Raw genomic sequence first — 14,790 nt, 5'->3', positions numbered from 1 at the left:
GTTTGATGGCATCCCATTTTAAACTGTTCTCTAATGACAATCTATTTTTCAACCATAGATTTTGTGTCCCCTGCCAATTCTACTTTAACTACCAAAGTGAATGATGAAGTTCAATGGTTTGTTAGTTCAACATATGCAGATTTTCCCCACAGTGTTTCATGAAACCTGTTTGGTTCTTCAGACACAATGGGGCTAAAATCCAAACAAACAACATCACCATGCGGTGTAGACTCATGGATGACAATGGAATTTCCCACAGATTATTCTACTACCAGTTCCAGGCAAGACCAGATGCAGCCTGATATCCCGAGTGCATTTCAGCGCCTGCTTCCAGATCCCTGCTCCTCTCCTGCTCTGTCAAGCCAGCCCTTGTCAAGCCAGTCCATTTGAAGCTGAGTACAATGGAAGCGTGTCTGTCATGCTACGTTACATGAGGACGACAGTGACGGACAGCCCCGGGGCCCAAGTCAGAGCTTCCTCCTGCCTTCCTCCTCCAAGAGCCTCTGCCATGATGTGTCATGAAAAGAGCGATGTAAGCAACAGTTACCCCATCCCTCTCTCTCTTGTGCACTCTCTCTCTCCGTTCCGCCTGTCTTTTTCTGTCTTCCCCCTTCTTCCCTCATTGCACTGAAGCGTTTGGGTCGTGTCCTATTAAGCTACTGAATAGGGTTACCCATCACATTACATAATTAAACAAAGATCCTCCTAATACACCATATAATGGACCTTAGGCCTACAGTGTCATGATAACGTTAAGCACTGCCCCTGCCTAACCCCTTCTCCGACTATATATACTGAACAAAAATCAACAATTTCAATGATTTTACTGAGTGTACAGTACAGCCGTGGCCAAAAGTTTTGAGAATGACACAAATATTAATTTTCAGTCTGCTGCCTCAGTTTGCGATGATGGCAATTTGCATCTACTCCAGAATTGTTATGAAGAGTGATCAGATGAATTGCAATTAATTGCAAAGTCCCTCTTTGCCATGCAAATTAACTGAATCCCCAAAAAAACATTTCCACTGCATTTCAGCCCTGCCACAAAAGGACCAGCTGACATCATGTCAGTGATTCTCTCATTAACACAAGTGTGAGTGTTGACGAGGACAAGGCTGGAGATCACTCTGTCATGCTGATTGAGTTTGAATAACAGACTGAAAGTTTCAAATGGGAGGGTGGTGCTTGGAATCATTGTTCTTCCTCTTTCAACCATGGTTACCTTGAAGGAAACACATGCCATCATCATTGCTTCACACAAAAAGGGCTTCACAGGCAAAGATATTGCTGCCAGTAAGATTTCACCTAAATCAACCATTTATCAGATCATTAAGAACTTCAAGGAGAGCGGTTCAGTTGTTGTGAAGAAGGCTTCAGGGCACCCATCCTAAAGTTGATTCAGCTGCAGGATCAGGGCACCACCAGTACAGAGCTTGCTCAGGAATGGCAGCAGGCAGCTGTGAGTACATCTGCACGCACAGTGAGGCGAAGACTTTTGGAGGATGGCCTGGTGTCAAGAAGGGCAGCAAAGAAGTCACTTATCTCCATGAAAAACACCAGGGACAGACTGATATTCTGCAAAAGGTACTGGGATTGGACTGCTGAGGACTGGGGTAAAGTCATTTTCTCGGATGGATACCCTTTCTGATTGTTTGGGGCATCCGGAAAAAAAGCCTGTCCGAAGAAGGCAAGGTGAGCGCTACCATCAGTCCTGTGTCATGCCAAAAGTAAAGCATCCTGAGACCATTCATGTGTGGGGTTGCTTCTCAGCCAAGGGAGGGGGCTCACTCACAATTTTGCCTAAGAACACAGGCATGAATAAAGAATGGTACCAACACATCCTCCGAGAGCAACTTCTCCCAACCATCCATGACGAAAAGTTTGGTGATGAACAATGCCTTTTCCAGCATGATGGAGCAACTTGCCATAAGGCAAAAGTGATAACTAAGTGGCTCAGGGAACAAAACATTGATATTTTGGGTCCATGGCCAGGAAACCCCCCAGAGCTTAATCCCATTGAGAACTTGTGGTCAATCCTCAAGAGGCGGGTGGACAATCAAAAACCCACATATTCTGACAAATTCCAAGCATTGATTATGCAAGAATGGACTGCCATCAGTCAGGATGTGGCCCAGAAGTTAATTGACAGGGCGGATTGCAGTGGTCTTGAAAAAGAAGTGTCAACACTGCAAATATTGACTCTTTGCATCAACTTGTCAATAAAAGCCTTGGACACCTTATGAAATGCTTGTCATTATATTTCAGTATTCCATAGTAACATCTGACAAAAATATCTAAAGACACTGAAGCAGCACACTTTGTGAAAATGTATATTTGTGTCATTCTCAAAACCTTTGGCCACTGCTGGTTTCAAATGACCCCGCTGGTAAAGAAGCCAGATGTTGAGGTCCTGGGCTGGCGTAGTTACTGGGCTGGTCATGAGGCAGGTTGGACATACTGCCAAATTCTCTAAAATGACTTATGGTAGAAAAATAAACATTAAATTCTCTGCCATTTGCTCTGGTGGACATTCCTGCAGGCAGCATGCCAATTGTACACTCCCTCAACTTAAGACATCTGTGGCATTGTGTTGTGACAAAACGTTTTAGTGGCCTTTGTCCCCAGAACAAGGTGCACCTTTTTAATGATCATGCAGTTTAATCAGATTCTTGAAATGCCACACCTGTCAGGTGGATGAATTATCTTGAAAAATTAGAAATGCTCACTGTCAGTGATGCTAACACATTTGTGCACAAGTTTGAAATAAGCACTTTTTGCATATGGAACATTTCTGGGATCTTTTATTTCAGAGACCAGCACTTTACATGTTGCGTTTATTTTTGTTCAGGTGAATTTTGTCCTGTATGCTAGCACCTAATATTGTGTATATGATGTGTCATTGATGCATACTGTCAAACAAAAAGCTTTAAGCCAAGTAAACATCCTATTCTCACTGTTCTATATCCGCATTAGGATCATGGCAGAGCTACACTGCATCTAAAGTTCCATGTGGACAGTATGTGCTGTGAATCGCATGCAGGCAGAGTTACTATGTCCACCCCACTCTGCAGTAACACTGTTCACGCCCTGTCCCTTTTTCCTTCCCCAATTGCCATAGTAAGGCAGCCTCTGAGTAAGACATTGATCAAATGTATTAAAGTCATACATTATAGCTTGGTGTGATGTAATCAAATATTGTATATTTTGAGCAGTAGACCTACATTGGATAGTAATTTATCCAAACGAGTGCTTTGAGGGTAATTTGTGTAAAAAAAGATGGCCAAGTAATTGTAATTACACGTTTATAGTCTTGCTGTGAGACAGGCCGCGACATCACTGTGGAGGTTCCCTGTAGGGGGATGTCCTTGAGCTGCCACCGACGCTTCATCTGATCATAAATTAGGAAAAAGGTTTATGATATGAGAATCAGCTCTACTGGCTGAAATTGTGCTATTAGGCTTTAATACTAACTGACAGTGACGAACCGTCATTCAGGGCAAGTGGGGCAGAACTTATATATGTATATATATCAGCAAAAAAATAAACATCCTCTCACTGTCAACTGTTTTTTTTCAGCAAACAGTTTTTTTTCGCTTTCATTATGCTTTTTTGCAGAAGTTTACTGACACCGGCCATATTTAATGGGTGTTGTACACACGTCACGTTAGCTAACGAGCAAGCCAGGTAACGTTAGCTAGTTAAACAACCATGAACAGTGTCAACAATGCCAAAGTGCTGGGATTTAACCAACCATGTTCAATATTAGCTAGCTAACATTAGGCTCCAACTAGAACAGCAAATGGCTCTGGGAAACAAATAATGTCAGCTACGGAGCCAGCCAGCTAACTTTAGCTAGCTAACAGTACACTTTAGCTTGAAATGAAACCACTTTCTATAATCTTTAGAAAACGTATAATATCTGAAAATGTAGCTAGCTATCTTACCTGTATACGTCATGCATGATGGACGCGTCTCCCTGTCAGGAATGCCATGCCACGGTTGCCCTTAATTTGAAGATGTAATCCAGAGACAGGTGGTTTTCTCCATCTCTTTAGCTATCATACTCTGATTCTACTGATTTCAAAACTTGATCTTCCAGAAAGTGGAGAGCAACAATTACTCAGCTCCACTACACAATACATATTTTTAAAAAGCCGCGTTTGACAGGATTACCAACACTGACTGACGATCTCAAATAGACAGAAGCCTTCTATGGCAGACCAATCCAAATTCCTCTCTCAGCATGTCCAGCTCACTATCTCAGGCAGTCATGACTATTGGGAAGGTAGCTTTCCTTTTCTGTGGCTTAACCAACAAGGCTTGTGGCATACACGTTTATTATAAAAATTAATATATATATATATGTTCAAATCGCTCTTCTGTGAAGTCCTGACTTGAAACATATGCCTAGTTTCCTGAATCGGGTCACATTTGTGGAATTTCTTTACTTCTTAATGTGTTTGAGCCAATCAGTTGTGTTGTGACAAGGTAGGGGTGGTATACAGAAGATAGCCCTATTTGGTAAAATACCAAGTCCATATTATGGCTCAAATAAGTAAATAGAAATGACACTCCATCATTACTTTAAGACATGGTAAAGCAGGTAAAGCAGCCAACAAGTGCTCAGAGTGTGTAGGAACTTCTTCAAGACTGTTGTAAAAACATTCCAGGTGATGCTGGTTGAGAAAATGCCAAGAGTGTGCAAAGACATTTACATTACATTTAAGTCATTTAGCAGACACTCTTATCCAGAGCGACTTACAAATTGGTGAATTCACCTTCTGACATCCAGTGGAACAGCCACTTTACAATAGTGCATCTAAATCATTTAAGGGGGGTGAGAAGGATTACTTTATCCTATCCTAGGTATTCCTTGAAGAGGTGGGGTTTCAGGTGTCTCCGGAAGGTGGTGATTGACTCCGCTGTCCTGGCGTCGTGAGGGAGTTTGTTCCACCATTGGGGGGCCAGAGCAGCGAACAGTTTTGACTGGGCTGAGCGGGAACTGTACTTCCTCAGTGGTAGGGAGGCGAGCAGGCCAGAGGTGGATGAACGCAGTGCCCTTGTTTGGGTGTAGGGCCTGGTCAGAGCCTGGAGGTACTGTGGTGCCGTTCCCCTCACAGCTCCGTAGGCAAGCACCATGGTCTTGTAGCGGATGCGAGCTTCAACTGGAAGCCAGTGGAGAGAGCGGAGGAGCGGGGTGACGTGAGAGAACTTGGGAAGGTTGAACACCAGACGGGCTGCGGCGTTCTGGATGAGTTGTAGGGGTTTAATGGCACAGGCAGGGAGCCCAGCCAACAGCGAGTTGCAGTAATCCAGACGGGAGATGACAAGTGCCTGGATTAGGACCTGCGCCGCTTCCTGTGTGAGGCAGGGTCGTACTCTGCGGATGTTGTAGAGCATGAACCTACAGGAACGGGCCACCGCCATGATGTTAGTTGAGAACGACAGGGTGTTGTCCAGGATCACGCCAAGGTTCTTAGCGCTCTGGGAGGAGGACACAATGGAGTTGTCAACCGTGATGGCGAGATCATGGAACGGGCAGTCCTTCCCCGGGAGGAAGAGCAGCTCCGTCTTGCCGAGGTTCAGCTTGAGGTGGTGATCCGTCATCCACACTGATATGTCTGCCAGACATGCAGAGATGCGATTCGCCACCTGGTCATCAGAAGGGGGAAAGGAGAAGATTAATTGTGTGTCGTCTGCATAGCAATGATAGGAGAGACCATGTGAGGTTATGACAGAGCCAAGTGACTTGGTGTATAGCGAGAATAGGAGAGGGCCTAGAACAGAGCCCTGGGGGACACCAGTGGTGAGAGCGCGTGGCGAGGAGACAGATTCTCGCCACGCCACCTGGTAGGAGCGACCTGTCAGGTAGGACGCAATCCAAGCGTGGGCCGCGCCGGAGATGCCCAACTCGGAGAGGGTGGAGAGGAGGATCTGATGGTTCACAGTATCGAAGGCAGCCGATAGGTCTAGAAGGATGAGAGCAGAGGAGAGAGAGTTAGCTTTAGCAGTGCGGAGCGCCTCCGTGATACAGAGAAGAGCAGTCTCAGTTGAATGTCTTGAAACCTGACTGATTTGGATCAAGAAGGTCATTCTGAGAGAGATAGCGGGAGAGCTGGCCAAGGACGGCACGTTCAAGAGTTTTGGAGAGAAAAGAAAGAAGGGATACTGGTCTGTAGTTGTTGACATCGGAGGGGTCGAGTGTAGGTTTCAAGGCAAAGCTGTCAAGGCAAAGAGTGGCTACTTTGAAGAACCTCAAATATAAAATATATTTTTATTTGTTTAATACTTTTTTTGGTTACTTCATGTTTCATGTGTTATTCCTAGTTTTGATGCCTTCACTTATTCTACAATGTAGAAAAGAGTAAAAATAATGAAAAACCCTTGAATGAGTTGGTGTAGCAAAACTTTTCACTGGTACTGTATGTAAAGTGTAATATTGTGATGCAAACTCAAAATTGAATACATTTCAACTCTATATCTGACAGTAATTTGAGAAACAGAAGCTCCTCAACTGGCAGCTTCATTGAAATAGTACCTGCAAAACATTAGTCTCAACATCAACTTTGAAGAGGCGACTCCGGGATGCTGGCCTTCTAGGCAGAGTTCCTCTGTCCAGTGTCTGTTCTTTTGTCCATCTTAATCTTTTTTTTAAATTATTGGCCAGTCTGAGAGATGCCTTTTTCTTTGCAACTCTGCCTAGAAGGCCAACATCCCGGAGTCGCCTCTTCACTGTTGATGTTGAGACTGGTGTTTTGCGGGTACTATTTACTGAAGCTGCCAGTTGAGGACTTGTGAGGCATCTGTTTCTCAAACTAGACATTCTAATGTACTTGTCCTCTTGTGCAGTTGTGCACCTGGGCCTCCCACTCTTTCTATTCTGGTTAGGCCAGTTTGTGCTGTTCTGTGAAGGGAGCAGTACACAGCGTTGTACGAGATCTTCAGTTTCTTGGCAATTTCTCACATGGGATAGCCTTCATTTCTCAGAACAAGAATAGACTGACAAGTTTCAGAAGAAAGGTCTTTGTTTCTGGCCATTTTGAGCCTGTAATTAAACCCACAAATGCTGATGCCCCAGATATCAACTAGTCTAAAGAAGGCCAGTTTTATTGCTTCTTTAATCAGGACAACAGTTTTCAGCTCTGCTAACATAATGGCAAAAGGGCTTATTAATTATTAATTTGCCTTTTAAAATGATAAACTTTGATTAGCTAACACAACGTGCCATTGGAACACAGGAGTGATGGTTGCTGATAATGGGCCTCTGTACATCTATGTAGATATTCCATAAAAAATCAACTGTTTCCAGCTACAATAATCATTTACAACATTAACAATGTCTACACTGTATTTCTGATCAATTGTATTTAAAGGACAAAAAAATAGCTTTTCTTTCAAAAACAAGGACATTTCTAAGTGATCCCAAACTTTTGAATGGTAGTGCACTTCAAACACATGGTTTCCAGTTATTTTGATGCTATTCCATGTGCTCCGTTCTGCCCATTTTTATGAGCAGCTGTTCCCTCAGCAGCCTCTTGATCCACAGATATACATTTTAAATTAGCTAATGATCCAGCAGTTACCCCAGTACTTGGGAAAAACACATTTTCTGAAAACATGTCATTAACTAAAAAAGTGTCAACTGTAGACACTTTTTTGGCTTCATAGTTTGTTTGCCTATGCATGACCATCATCCACATACCACATTTTTACCAAACTTTGCTTTTAAGTGCCAGTAATTGGGCATTGTTCTTAGGGGTGACTTTTACCCCACATTACCCTATTATGAGGATTCTGTGTTATGCACTATAGCCCATTACCATATATGTGATTGAATATTATCTGCTGTTGGCTTGTGTGGATGTATGTATGTGCAATGCAACATAGCTGACTTTAAACATTGTTAACAGTTTCAGGGTCATGGGCCGTTCTCATGATGGCAAAATACAGAATAACATGAAGACAGGAACTGTGCAATGAGTTGGGGGGCACATTCAGAACGTAGTGTTGCGAGAACAAACGGTCTTTTGTTAGATAACAGGAGCCAGGTGCGAGATAACGGTATCGAGCATGAGCGCATAGATATTCTTCACAGCAACAGTTACATCTATCAACTGAAGTGCTTAGGGGGCTGGGACCAGCCTCTGCCCCAACAATCAACGATAGGCTGGGTGAGTCTAAACCACGCCCAGTCTCTACTCTGACAGGCCGGCTCGGAAGCAGGAACTACTTCTGTCATCAGAGTATATTATAATATCTTTCTCAGGGACAAGTCAGTTCTCTGTTTGCCCTGCGAGGTGGGACAGAGAGCCCGTATATACGAAAATTGCATTTACCACTTATTGCTTAGCTAATAAAAATACATAGTATACAATCGGTGACTCATTGTCATATTTATCCTGATACCAGATTCGAATTGCGCAACTCTAACACTATACATAGGATATGTCATAATTGGGGCAGTAGAATAGCTACTAATTTTGACTACTGTGTGCTTGCATACTCACCATAGAATTACATTTCATTTAACACATTCTTAGACGGTAGCTAACTCCTTTAGTGCCTATTGACGATAGTATCTTCTGGCAGGGAGAGTTTTCTTAAGAGCCTCGACACTCGTTCTGAACGTTAGAACGCATCGCCTGTTACAGTTTTGGAAACAAGGAATGTATCTTTCATATTAGCGAGAAATACAAAAAAAATGCATTTGGAAAGTATTCAGACCCCTAATCTTTTTCCACTTTTTGTTACGTTATAGCCTTATTCTAAAATGGATTAAATAAAAATGTTCCCTCAAACTACACACAACCCCATAATGATAAAGTGAAAACGGGTTTAGACATTACGTTTTTTTTAACAAAGATACCTTTTTTTACATGAGAATTTAGACCCTTTGCTATGAGACTCGAAATTGAGCTCAGGTGCATCCTGTTTCCATTGATCATCCTTAAAATGTTTCTACAACTTCATTGGAGTCCACCTGTGGTAAATTCAATTGATTGGACATGATTTGGAAGGGCACACACCTGTCTATATAAGGTCCCACGGTTGACAGTGCATGTCAGAGCAAAATCCAAGCCATCAGGTCGCAGGAATTGTCCGTAGAGCTCTGAGATAGTATTGTGTTAAGGCACAGATCTGCGGAAGGGTACCAAAAAAAATATGCAGCATTGAAGGTCCCCAAGAACAAATCAAATCAAATGTATTTATATAGCCCTTCGTACATCAGCTGATATCTCAAAGTGCTGTACAAAAACCCAGCCTAAAACCCCAAACAGCAAGCAATGCAGGTGTAGAACCATTGTGGCTAGAAAAACTCCCTAGAAAGGCCAAAACCTAGGAAGAAACCTAGAGAGGAACCAGGCTGAGGGGTGGCCAGTCCTCTTCTGACTGTGCCGGGTGGAGATTATAACAGAACATGGCCAAGATGTTCAAATGTTCATAAATCACCAGCATGGTCAAATAATAATAATCACAGTAGTTGTCGAGGGTGCAGCAAGTCAGCACCTCAGGAGTAAATGTCAGTTGGCTTTTCATAGCCGACTCCTGCTCTCTCTAGAGAGTTGAAAACAGCAGGTCTGGGACAGGTAGCACGTCCGTTGAACAGGTCAGGATTCCATAGCCGCAGGCAGAACATTTGAAACTGGAGCAGCAGCACAGCAAGGTGTCATCATGCCAGGTAGTCCTGAGGCATGGTCCTAGTGCTCAGGTCCTCCATCATCCATCACAGTGGCCTCCATCATTCCTAAATGGATGAAGTTTGGAACAACCAAGACTCTTCCTAGAGCTGGCCGCCGTCAGTGAGGTGACCAAGAACCCGAAGGTCACTCCGACAGAGCTCCATGGTTCCTCTGTGGAGTTGGGAGAACGTTCCAAAAGTACAACCATAACATCTCTGCAGAACTCCACCAATCAGGCCTTTATGGTAGTGGCCAAACGGAAGCCACTCCTTAGTAAAAGGCACATAACAACATGCTTGGAGCTTGCCAAAAGTCACCTAAATTACTCTATGATAAACACGATTATCTGGTCTGATGAAACCAAGATTGAACTCTTTGGCCAAAATGCCAATCAACAAGTCTGGGGGAAACCTGTCACCATCCTTACGGTGAAGCATGGTGGCAGTATCATCCTGTGGGGATCTTTTTCAGTGGCAGGGACTGAGAGACTGGTCAGGATTGAGGGAAAGATAAACGGCGCAAAGTAGGGTTCCTTGATGAAGACCTGCACCAGGGCGCTCAGGACCTCAGACTGGGGCAAAGGTTCACCTTCAAACAGGACAAAGACCCTAAGCACACAGCCAAGACAACACAGTAGTGGCTCCGGGACAAGTCTCAATGTCCTTGAGTAGCCCAGCCAGAGCCCGTACTTGAACCCGATCGAACATCTCTAGAGAGACCTGAAAACAGCTGTGCAGCGACGCTCCCAACCTGACAGCTTGATGATCTGCAGAGAAGAATGGGAGAAACTCTCCAAAACAGGTGTGCCAAACTTGAACGTCATACCCAAGAAGACTTGAGGCTATAATCACTGCCAAAGGTGCTTTATCAAAGTACTGAGTGAAGGGTCTGAATACTTATGTAAATGTGATATTTAAGTTTATTTTTAATACATTTGCCAACATTTTTACAAACCTTTTTTTGCTTTGTCATTACGGGGTATTGTGTGTAGATTGAGGATTTATTTTTATAATGTACATTTTAGAATAACAAATTGTGGAAAAAGTGAAGGAGTCTGAATACTTTCCGAATGCACTGTATTTCCATGTTACAGTGCTTGTTTACGGAAAACAGATGGAAGACAGTGATAATTAGCTATTTGCGTCTCCGAACACCTGTTTTGTAAATGGAAGATGGACACCTCAAATATGTTGTCACTGAAAAATACTGTCGGCTACCGGTTTTATAACCGGCTTTATAACCAGTTAACAGTGAGTATATTTAGCATTTGAAAAATGTGTTTGATATGAAAGTAGAGGGCTTTTTGTTTCTAGAACTGTTCTGCAATGGAGAATTGATTCATGTTTTGGGCATTTTTGGATGTCAGAGCCAATTCCCCTCTAAACAGAACATGTAAGGTCCTTGGACTATAAGTAGCAAAAGGCTCATTTAGTCCATTATTGAGCTACATTTCAATGCGGAACCTGTCCTCTGGTGAAATTCAGTAAAAAAAAAAATCTGATATTGAACAGGTAATTCATAAATATCCCTAATATGACTGCAAATATCAAAGTCCCCTTGGGCTGGCATGTATCCCCCAGTGGCTGTAGATCCAAGGAACATGTGCAGGATCATTGCAAAAGATTCAGAGTTGTCCCTCGTAGTAGTGCCCCTTTTATCCAACCTCTGCCTGCAGCACATGGTGAGAAACTTTGAAGGTATGTTTTGTTCTACATATTGTATGTAATTTATTCAGTCAATTAAATCAATTCAGTTTATTTGATCTGTCACAGAGGCTGTTACAGACGCTGCCCTAGTGGTGCCTACGAGTATATCACTCCATCAGATTGGCCTTCAATATCAACCTAACATAATTGGACATTTATCACTAATTTCAACCTGGTAGTGTTCAACAATCTTCAACAGCTGTTCTTTAGTATATATTCTAACAGTTCCTCTGATGGAATGCGAATGAACTTGTCTACTTTAGACGCCATAGTCACAAGTAACTCCAACAAAAAAATCCCACTGCCCCTCTGCTGAGCACACCATACCGGACCACAAGAGAAGCACTGGGCACCGCAGGAGAGAGATGGAGCTTCACCAAATCCTACAAAAACTCAACCCTAGTCTTCATGTGGATTTGCAGTGGTAATTACACATAGTAGCCCACTGGCATGGAAGAAGAAAAAAACAGCATGCTGGCAGATTCCCCCCCGAGCCCCAGATGTTCCTCAAGACAACTGCTCCATACACGGACACCACACAAAAATAACAAACAAAATAACCATGCCCAACGTGTTCCAAAGTGGAATGAGTCGCAAACCCTAATGGGAAAAGAAAGGCTGTAGCTACAGGTAGCAAATAGCACTACCCTACCCAAATCTCCCACCGAGGTACACAGCCGACCGTATTCACCACCTCAGACCGATGTCCCAACAGCGAATAGAGCAAGAGTTTCCACCCTGGGCAGGGGCCTTGAAACTAACCAATGTCATACTCTCCAATGTAGCACACAACCAACTATCCACCACAGTGGCAAGTTTACCAAACAAACTAACAAAGGCAACCAAACAGCACAACTAAAAAATAACCAAACATGCAAACTAAGCACCTACAGAGTTTATCAAACACTAACTCCACATTTTCTCCCAAACACAATACTCATACCAGTTAGCCTAACTACACTAGTATTAGGCCTACTGGCATACTTTTATGCAACGCACCTGTTTAATGACGTCACCGAACAACCAAAATCAGATGCATCTCTAAGGCACTATGCCAACCACTTATAAATCAGATATCAACCAAAGTGCATCCCAATTAGAATTAACCCATCATAATGCAACAAAATACTATACGGCAACATTTTTAGGAACCAACCTTACAATCCCAGACGAGCCCCCACTTGTTACGAACCGGCTTGTGACAACGCATAGATAAAGAAAAAACAAGATATATTCATTAAATAAAGTAAACTATAGCCAACTAACAAGTGTGCGTGTGTGTGTGCGTGTGTGTGTGCGTGTGTGTGTGTGTGCATATTTGAGGGGTGTGGAGCGATGCCAAAACAAATGAACACAAAGCCGACCCAAAATGCCACAATCAAAAACAACAGCATGTCAGATTGGAGACTCACTTCAATGTATGGGGGGAAAGGTGTATTTATCCCTAGGACACACCCGAGCCCAGGTGTGTCCCATTTCGCAGACGACCTTCCCGGCTCCGACCACCAACATCCTATTAAGGAAAACAAGAGCCGAGAGAGAGAATTCGGAAGACAGTGAGAGGTCGTCACAGATCACAACCTCTTTATACCTTTGTCACAGAGAAGCCCATCCTCAAACTTCTCCACAGCCACCAAGACTATGTCCTGGAGAAGCTCTCTTCCTCCATCCCTCTGCAGGTGGCCGCCAACCTGATCCGCGACGACGGCCACTGCAAACGGCACAGAGGCCTGTGCGACATCTCCTCATAGTTGCCACAGCTGGAAACGCATGTTCTTCGAGTCACCTGGAGAAGATCATTGAGTTCCTCATCCTCGACGTGACCGTCAAGACGATGCTGGGCATGGTGCCTCTGTGCTGGCTGGATGTCTCGCAGCTGCTGCCGCCCATTAGAGGACGACAGCCCGGACTCAGCCAGCAACATGGGCATGGCCTGGCCATCCATGGACCACTTTGACTTTGGCATCCTGCTGGACAAGCTGAGCCACCTGGAGGAGCCATCTGGAGGAGTTGCATGTGGTCTACCGGGTCAAGGGCTGTGGCATGACCTTTGAGAGGAACCTCTTGAGTTAATCATCCGCGATACTCCCTTTCAGTGTTCACTGGCATGGTGCCTTTTGGCATGGTGCCTTTTGGCATGGTGCCTTTTGGCATGGTGCCTTTTGGTATAGTCGCTCTACTTTCCTTTACAGGATGATTGTCTGAAGCACTTTTTTTCTGCTCTGTGCCATGCACTTCCTCAGTAACAAAGATTATGTTTCAAATGTGGTGAAACAAATACCACAGCACAGGGATTATTTGATTATTGGCTAGATGGCATTCTATGATAAACCACAACATCACATATTTCTAATTTGTTGTATTAGAAGAAATAATTCAATTTGATTCCAGCTTGTTTTAGTTTATATATTTTTAAACATCTGGGCAGGTTAAGCTAAAGCTACAGTATGCATTATTGCCACATAAATATATCTGCCAAGCCTCCCTGCTCTTGAGACTGTTGAGACTGATTTTAATCCCATAATCTCCGCTATCGTCGCAGGTGCTGAGGATCCACCAAAGGAAAGTGGACGACAAGCAGTGTCGTCAACTGGTGAACACCCTCCTGAACCATCCTCAGGTAGCTCAACTTCCCCCTCAACCTCATTGGGGACCGTGGTGCCCAGGCAAACTGCTCAACAGGTGAGATTTTGTCAGGTTGCCTACCTCCCCTGCACATGTGTACTCTTTTTTCATGTTTTCTCTTGTCATTATTGTATATTCAATATGTTTAAATGAAACTAAACAGGAGCAAGCTGGAGAGCCTCACTGTCTACGACAACAACATTCTGGGGTTGGGTCCCAGATGTCCTGGCAAAGAACTCCAGCCTGCCCTTCAACCTGCGTCAAAACCGTCTGGGGGACGAGGCGGCTAGTATCAAAAGTACCATAGTTTTAAACATTGTCAATGTTTTAGATCATTCGGATTCAGTGAAAGATCAACATTTGGCTGATCGGCGAGGAGCTGAGCTATCGGAATCAGCCGCCGGTCAGCCAGGAGCTGCCGGAATCGCCCGCCTGTCCGGTGCTGCTGGAATCTCCCTTCCGTCCGGTGATGCCGGAATCTCCCGTCCGTCCGGTGCTACCGGAATCTCCCGTCCATTCGGGACCCGTGGCTTGGGTCTCCAGTCCGAGGTCGGCGGCGAGGGGTGCCGCGTTAAAGAGGCCACGGAGGCGTGTATAGAGGTGGAAAAGGACTATGGTGGAGTGGGGTCCACGTCCCACGCCAGAGCCGCCACCGCGGACAGACACCCACTCAGACCCTCCTCTATAGGTTTAGGTTTTGCGGCCAGAGTCCGCACCTTTGGGGGAGGGGGTACTGTCACGTTCTGACCTTAAAACAAAGGAACTGTTTTAGTATGGTC

At 44.2% G+C, this 14,790-nt stretch overlaps 1 pseudogene; it reads left to right on the top strand.

Moving 5' to 3' along the window:
• Positions 1-11,217: 11,217 nt before the first annotated feature.
• Positions 11,218-13,459, top strand: LOC135557138 (dynein regulatory complex subunit 5-like; annotated as a pseudogene).
• Positions 13,460-14,790: the final 1,331 nt, after the last annotated feature.

This window comes from Oncorhynchus masou, chromosome 16, assembly GCF_036934945.1.
Source record: "Oncorhynchus masou masou isolate Uvic2021 chromosome 16, UVic_Omas_1.1, whole genome shotgun sequence".
Lineage (NCBI taxonomy): Eukaryota > Metazoa > Chordata > Actinopteri > Salmoniformes > Salmonidae > Oncorhynchus > Oncorhynchus masou.
This window is presented reverse-complemented; position numbering and strand designations above follow the sequence as displayed.